The sequence below is a fragment of the Ascaphus truei genome, chromosome 2, assembly GCF_040206685.1.
Source record: "Ascaphus truei isolate aAscTru1 chromosome 2, aAscTru1.hap1, whole genome shotgun sequence".
NCBI lineage: Eukaryota > Metazoa > Chordata > Amphibia > Anura > Ascaphidae > Ascaphus > Ascaphus truei.
This window is the reverse complement of record NC_134484.1, coordinates 365,174,673-365,182,681: the sequence shown is the minus strand read 5'-3', so window position 1 is coordinate 365,182,681 and position 8,009 is coordinate 365,174,673.

Sequence of the window (8,009 nt, the reverse complement as noted above, 5' to 3'; positions counted from 1 at the left end):
ATTTGCCTTCCCAGCCTGGGTTCATGCCTGGCTGATGGGCGGCTGATCTGTTAAATGATAATGATTAGGATTTAATAGGCTGCAATGCTTCGCGTGTCTACCAGATGGCATAAATTCATGAATTGTAATGCAGTATATATATATGTACTGTGCAGTATTGCAGCCAACGGGAATAAAATGCTTCAATCCCTGCCGGAAAATACCTCAATGCACTCGGGCAGAAAACAGTCACAAACCTCAATACACCCGGGTATACCCGAATTCGTGGGACTAGCCGAGCTCGAATAAAGTGTGTCGCCAGTGTAGTTGGATATTCTCCTTGCCTGTTGATATCCCCGATGTGACGTCCTTGGAACTTCTTAATCAACTTCTTATTTGACTGGAAGCCAGTCGCGAACACTACACAAGTGCAGAGGAGTCAAATTTAGAGCTTCGGATTTTCCTATATTTAATTTATACCCAGAGCTCACCAAACCCCCGAAGGGTTGACTGCAGATTCGGAAGAGATGTCAATGGGTTAGATATAGTAAGAATAACATCATCTGCAATCAGCAATATTTTGTAGCACTCATCTTTTATTTAAGCCCTTGTATATTTGGGGAAGCTCGGATGGTGGCCACAAGAGGCTCAATTGTCAGAGCGAAAAAAAGATGGGAAAAGGGGCACCCTTGCCTAATCCCATTTTTAATTGTTAATAGGTTCCCCTCCCCACCTGGAATCTTCAGGGTGGCTGTTGGCTATTGATACAGAGTATGAACTCCCTGTAAAAATACTCAGGAGAATTCAAATGCCTCTAGTGTTTTATCTAAAAAATCCAACTCTATCCTGTCAAATGCTTTCTCCACGTCTAGGCTCAGCAGCATAGCTTTTAGTTTAGACTTATATGTCTGGTCAATAACATTAATAATTGTTCTTGTGTTTTCTGATGCCTGGCCTTCGCTCACAAATCCCACCTGATCATAGTGAGTTCGTCTTGGGAGTATTGGATTCAACCTGTTGGCTAAAATGTTACTATAGATTTTCAAATCCGTGTTAAGCAGTGAAATTGGCCTTCAACTACCACAACATAAAGGGTCCTTTCCCTCTTTAGGGATCATCACTATATTTCATCACTATATTGGCCTTCGTCATCTGTGGGGGGATTTGTTTTCCGCTGAGAAAATCATTTAATAGGTCCAACAGACAAAGCCCTAAAATGCCTATAACATTTTTATAATAGAAATTTGATAAACCATGCGGGCCCAGTGCCTTTGATGGTTTTAAAGTGCTGACCGCCCTCCCCGGTTCTACCGGAGTTATTTTTGCGTTTAAAATGTTACAATCTTCATCTGTCAATTTTTGGAGGTTACAATCTCTCAAATAATCCTCAATCTGGGCCAGGCTCGGAACTTTAGCATTCGGGGTTGAGTTATCTAGATCATAGAGTTCTGAATAAAATTTTGCAAATTCCTCTGCAATCTTTGAGGGGTTACAAAAACGGAGAATTAATAAAGCAGTTACAACTTCTGGCTGTTGTGTGCCTCCTTAATTTGCTGATGACTGCCGGACCCCAAGGATATACAGGTACACAACCCAGGTGTGCTCCAAAGTGTACAACAAAAGACTGGGGTGCCCAATGGTACATCCAATTGACAAAACATGTATGGTAATAAGTATAAAGTTTAAATACTTCAATAATAATAATAATTACTCGGTTATTTAGTTAAACCCTTTGGCCAAAGCGTTGTAAGCCTGCATACAAAACGTCAAGGTATAACCAAAACTGCAGGTGAACCCTGTGATACACTGTGAACCCTTCCTTTTACCTCTGTATGAGGGGAAAAAACAGTAGTAGGTCCTGTTCTTGCAGCAAAGTGAAAAGACCTCCAAAGTTAGAAAGGTGAGGAGGAGTGAGCTCTGGGGGGAGTTGCGACCTACCTCCATTACAACTGTTACCAGTCAGAAATTGATTAACACACATTCCCAGCTTGCTCAAACTCTTACACCCACCACATCATGAATATATATTTATGTCATAAAAGAGTGCTACTGAGCGTGGCAAATGTATGGCAAATGTATACAACAAAAGACAGGGGTGGCCAATGCTACATCCAATTGACAAAACACACACACATATACAATATATATATACTGTGTATTTTTGTCATATTGGATGTAGCATTGGGCTTCTCTGTCGCTTGTTGTACTGCACCGACACACTTTATTCGAGCAAATACCCAGTATGTACCTGGCAGATACCTGGAATGCGCCGCTCCTCACCTCTGACAAGCCCCGTTGCGTTTGCCTTCCCAGCCTGGGTTCATGCCTGGCTGATGGGCGGCTGATCTGTTAAATGATAATGATTAGGATTTAATAGGCTGCAATGCTTCGCGTGTCTACCAGATGGCATAAATTCATGAATTGTAATGCAGTATATATATATATACTGTGCAGTATTGCAGCCAGCGGGAATAAAATGCTTCAATCCTTGCTGGAAAATAACCCAATGCACTCGGGCAGAAAACAGTCACAAACCTCAATACACCCGGGTATACCCGAATTCGTGGGACTAGCCGAGCTCGAATAAAGTGTGTCGCCAGTGTATACAACTGCCATGCTCAATAGCTCTCCTTTTTGACACTTATATACATATAGATTTTGTGGGGGCTCAGGGGTTCCCAAAAAGAGCCTTCTGGGGTTCTGTGTTTTGTTTAATTTATTTTCAGCTGTCTCAGCTGTTGGAGGTTAGTGGCCCCTCCTTCCCAGGTTTTAAGCCCGCCCCTCCCCACTTCCCAAGTCAGCAGTTCCTTTTCTTTACTGCATATAGATCCAATGTGGTCTTTCTCACTTCTAATATAGGTAAATGAGAATTGTAATCCTAATAGAGGTATATTAGTATTTTATCTGGTAGTGTTAGGACCTGTGGACAGGGTCTGCCTTGTCGTGGCTCTTAGGCTTACAATGCTTTGGCCAAAGGGTTAAACTAAATGACCCCTTTTCAAGAGAATATATAAGTATTTTACTGTGTATTTTTGTCATATTGGATGTAGCATTGGGCTTCTCTGTCGCTTTTTGTATACAATTGCCACGCTCAATAGCACTCCTTTTTGATACTTATATACATATATATTTTTGGGGGGCTCAGGGGTTCCCTAAAAGAGCTTGCTGGGGTTCTGTGTGTTGTGCTTCAAAGTGTATTACTGTATGTTGGATGTTCCTCACAGCAATCCCTCAAGATAAAGAAAGATACATAGTGCAGACCAATAGTACACAACAAGTTTAAGTGCAGTTAAAAACACACTACTCACACTTTCAGTGGTAAAAACAGGCAATAAGATGCAGAGCCTCTGGAAGACAAATCTCTGATATTGATGGGCTGCAAACAGTGTGTGACAGCTGCTCATCGGTATCACTCCGGGAACACCTGTTGTGATCCGCTATCATCCGTCTCCTAGCTGCGCGCTCTGGCATGTGACGTCACTTCTTTGACTCCCTCCCCTCCGTTCACCCTCACACACGCAGTCCCCGCAATCCTTATGATCCTCTGCACAGCTTGTCTCCACGTGCTCTTCCCTCATCCAATCTCAACGCGTTTCACAGCGTTAGCCGCTTCGTCCGGAGATAGGTCCCTTCCCAACAAATTAATTATTTATAGACTCTCTAATTGTCCTCAATGCTTAATTCAGGGCTGAACCTAATTAAAGCTATATATAGTGCAGTACAAACAAACCTTCATTTTAATATATAACATTCACATCAAAACTAGACATATCAATTAAATAAGCACATTATAGCAAATACAGCCTGTACACATTAAGATAAAATACTAAGGGCTCTATGCAGTAAGCGCCGAAAAAGTGCTCTCGCCAAGTGTTCCCTCTTGGCATGATTTTGGCGATTTGCCCTTGCAGTATTCAGGAAGGGCCGAATCCCTGGAGAATCCCTGGCGAATCCCTGGCGAATCACTGTGAAAGCAAAACGCCAATGAGCCGGTGATAAAAAAGCCTGGCTCCCGATAACCTGGCGATACGCAGTTTCTGCCGATATGTGTTTGCAGCAGAGAGATGGGCAGTGTTTAAAACATTGTTAGAAAAGCACACTTATCCGTGTATACCCTTGGGTAATAAGTATAAAAGAAATAAGTCAAAACCAATGTGGCTAAATAAACAGGTAGGGGAGGAAATGGACAAGAAGAGGAAGGCGTATAGATTCTTTAAGTCAGAAGGGACAGAGACATCGTATCAGAATTATAAGGAATGTAACAAAAATTGCAAAAGGGCAATCAAATGAGCAAAAATGGATAATGAAATTAGGATTGCAATAGAAAGTAAGGTCAACCCTAAAAAGTTATTTAAGTACCTTAATAACAAAAAAATGAGAAAAGAAAATATAGGACCCTTTCAGTGTGAGATGGGCAGGCAGATTATTGGAGATAATGAAAAAGCTGAGGTATTAAACAAATTCTTTGCCTCTGTGTTTGCCAGGGAAGAATCAAGTTCAATAGTAGTGCCGCAGGAGGAAGCCACAACCTCCATATTAATGAACAATTGGTTAACTGAGGAAGAAGTTCATAAGCGACTTGAAAAAAAAATTAAAGTAAATAAGGCACCTGGCCCCGATGGCATACATCCAAGAGTTCTCAAGGAGTTAAGCTCAGTAATAGCAAAACCATTATATATAATATTCAAGGACTCAATTTCCACAGGCTCAGTACCACAAGATTGGCGTAAAGCAGATGTGGTGCCTATATTTAAAAAGGGAGCTAGATCACAACCGGGAAATTACAGACCTGTAAGCTTGACTTCAATAGTAGGGAAACTACTTGAAGGTTTAATATTCAGGAATACCTAATGGAAAACAAAATTATCAGTAATAGTCAGCATGGATTTATGAAGGATAGATCTTGCCAAACTAACGTTATTTGTTTCTTTGAGGAGGTAAGTAGGAATTTAGACCAGGGTAATGCAGTTGATGTGGTCTACTTAGATTTTGCAAAGGCTTTTGATACGGTTTCACAAAGAAGTTGGTGTACAAAATAAAGAAAGTTGGACTCAGTAATAATATATGCACCTGGATTGAAAACTGGTTAAAGGACAGACAACAGAGGGTTGTCATAAATGGAACTTTTTCAGGTTGGGCTAAAGTCGTGAGTGGAGTACCTCAGGGATCGGTACTGGGACCCCTGCTTTTTAACTTGTTTATTAATGACCTTGAGGTTGGGATCGAGATCAAAGTCTCCATCTTTGCTGATGATACTAAATTGTGTAAGGTAATAGAATCAGAGTAGGATATAATTTCTCTTCAGAAGGACTTGGAGAGACTGGAAACGTGGGCAGGTAAATGGCAGATGAGGTTTAATACAGATAAATGATAGGTTATGCATTTGGGATACAAGAATAAAAAGGCGACTTACAAATTAAATGGAGATATATTGGGGGAATCCTTGATGGAGAAGGATTTAGGAGTGCTTGTAGATAGCAGGCTTAGCAATAGTGCCCAATGTCATGCAGTAGCTGCAAAGGCAAACAAGATCTTATCTTGCATCAAACGGGCAATGGATGGAAGGGAAGTAAATATAATTATGCCCCTTTACAAAGCATTAGTAAGACCACACCTTGAATATGGAGTACAATTTTGGGCACCAATCCTAAGAAAAGACATTATGGAACTAGAGAGAGTGCAGAGAAGAGCCACAAAATTAATAAAGGGGATGGACATTCTAACTTATGAGGAGAGGCTAGTTAAATTAGATTTATTTACATTAGAAAAGAGGCGTCTAAGAGGGGATATGATAACTATATACAAATATATTCAGGGACAATACAAGGAGCTTTCAAAAGAACTATTCATCCCACGGGTAGTACAAAGAACTCTGGGCCATCACTTAAGGTTGGAGGAAAGGAAATTTCACCAGCAACAAAGGAAAGGGTTCTTTACCGTAAGGGCAGTTAAAATGTGGAATTCATTACCCATGGAGACTGTGATGGCAGATACAATAGATTTGTTCAAAAAAAGGTTGGACATCTTTTTAGATGGGAAAGGTATACAGGGATATACCAAATAAGTATACATGGGAAGGATGTTGATCCAGGGATTAATCCGATTGCCAATTCTTGGAGTCAGGAAGGAATTAATTTTCCCCCTTAATGGGGTTTTTTGTTTGCCTTCCTCTGGATCAATAAGTAAGTATAGATACAGTATAGGATAAAGTATCTGTTGTCTAAATTTAGCATAGGTTGAACTTGATGGACCTATGTCTTTTTTCAACCTCATCTACTATGTAACTATGTAACTATGTAACTCTCTCAAGCGCAAACATCGGCAAAATAAAAATATATCAAAACTATTTTTACTCATAGTGTACATGTGCAGGGGGTCTCCGGAGCTGAAACGCATTGGTTTCACGTCCGGGGACCCCTTGCTTCCCGAGATACAGGCCCCTTTATGAGGTGCCGGTATCCCTCTGCATTTAAATGTTCCGATCACGTGACCGCAGAATGTAAACAAAGCAGAGGGATACCGGCACCCCATAATGGGGCCTGTATCTCGGGAAGCAGGGGGACCAAAGCGGTTCAGCTCCGGAGACCCTCTGCACATCTACACTATGAGTAAAACACACATATAAAAAAACAATCATTCCTTAACTTAGCGGCTATCCGCTATGGTAATTAAGCAGCATTAATGTATTTTTAATATTAGTGTGCAGGAGCAGGGGGTCCCCTGAGCTGAACTGCATTGATTTGTGGCTCAGGGACCCCCTGCTTCCAGAGTTACAGGCCCCGGTATGCGGCATCGGGTGCCAGTGTCGCCGCCATCTTTATAGAGCCCACGTCGCGTCTTGGACGCTATAAAGATGGCGGCGACATTGGCCTCTTTTTTTGTGACACGTGTGCTCATTTGCATGTCATTTCCCAGAATCCCTTGCTGCAGTGGGAGCACTGTATGCCAGGTGATAATGGTTGAAAGGCAGTTTTACAGACCTGTCTAAGACATGTGAATGTGCAAACAAGTGATATTCTTTATTGGCTATATGCTAACCGTGGAGGTTTTTTGTTGCCTTTTTCACCCACCATAGCTTAAAATATATATGTACCTGCCTATGAGACTTACCTTGGCATTTGGTGGCAGGCTTGGGCATTATTTGATCAAAGGATGTAACTAAAAGTCTCCCATATCTCATAGATTTGCACATCATGTATATATATATTTATTTCACATACTGTATATTGTTAATTCATTAGGCAGAAGCGCAGGGATTCACTTTCCGTTTTTCACTATTGTATGGCCAATTTTTTCGCCTAGCTGCATATATACTGTGTATATATATATATATATATATTTATATATATATATATATATATATATAAATATATATATATATATATATATATATATATATATATATATATATATATATATACATACATACATACATACATACATATATATATATATATATATATATATATATATATATATATATACTATTTATATATATAGGGATTCACTTTCCGTTTTTCAATATATATATATATATATATATATATATATATATATATATATATATATATATATATATATATATATATATTGAAAAACGGAAAGTGAATCCCTATATATATAAATAGTGTCTTATTTGTTTTTTAACCCCCGGTGCACTGTGTGCAACTTTTTGTTTTTCGTTTAATCCAATAAATGTTTAACTTGTCTGGGTTTTTTGTTTACTAGAACAAGAAAAGGACAGAGCAGGGATGAGAGGTGTTTAATTGGAAGATGTGAGACTGTGTAGAATGTTAAGACAGTAGGGTTTAACATCCTTTTGTCTTTGTCTTTGCACCAACATACGTGTATGAGTCAACATTGTCCGGCAAAATCACATGCTGTGTCATCAAGTGATGAGTTTTCTAATCAATGCACATCAATCGGTCCAATATACTGTACTGGAGTTGTCCCCCCTCCCTCACACAATCACAGTAGTAACTCAAATTAATGTTTCCAAAATATTTGAAATGCAGCGGAATTAATTGTAT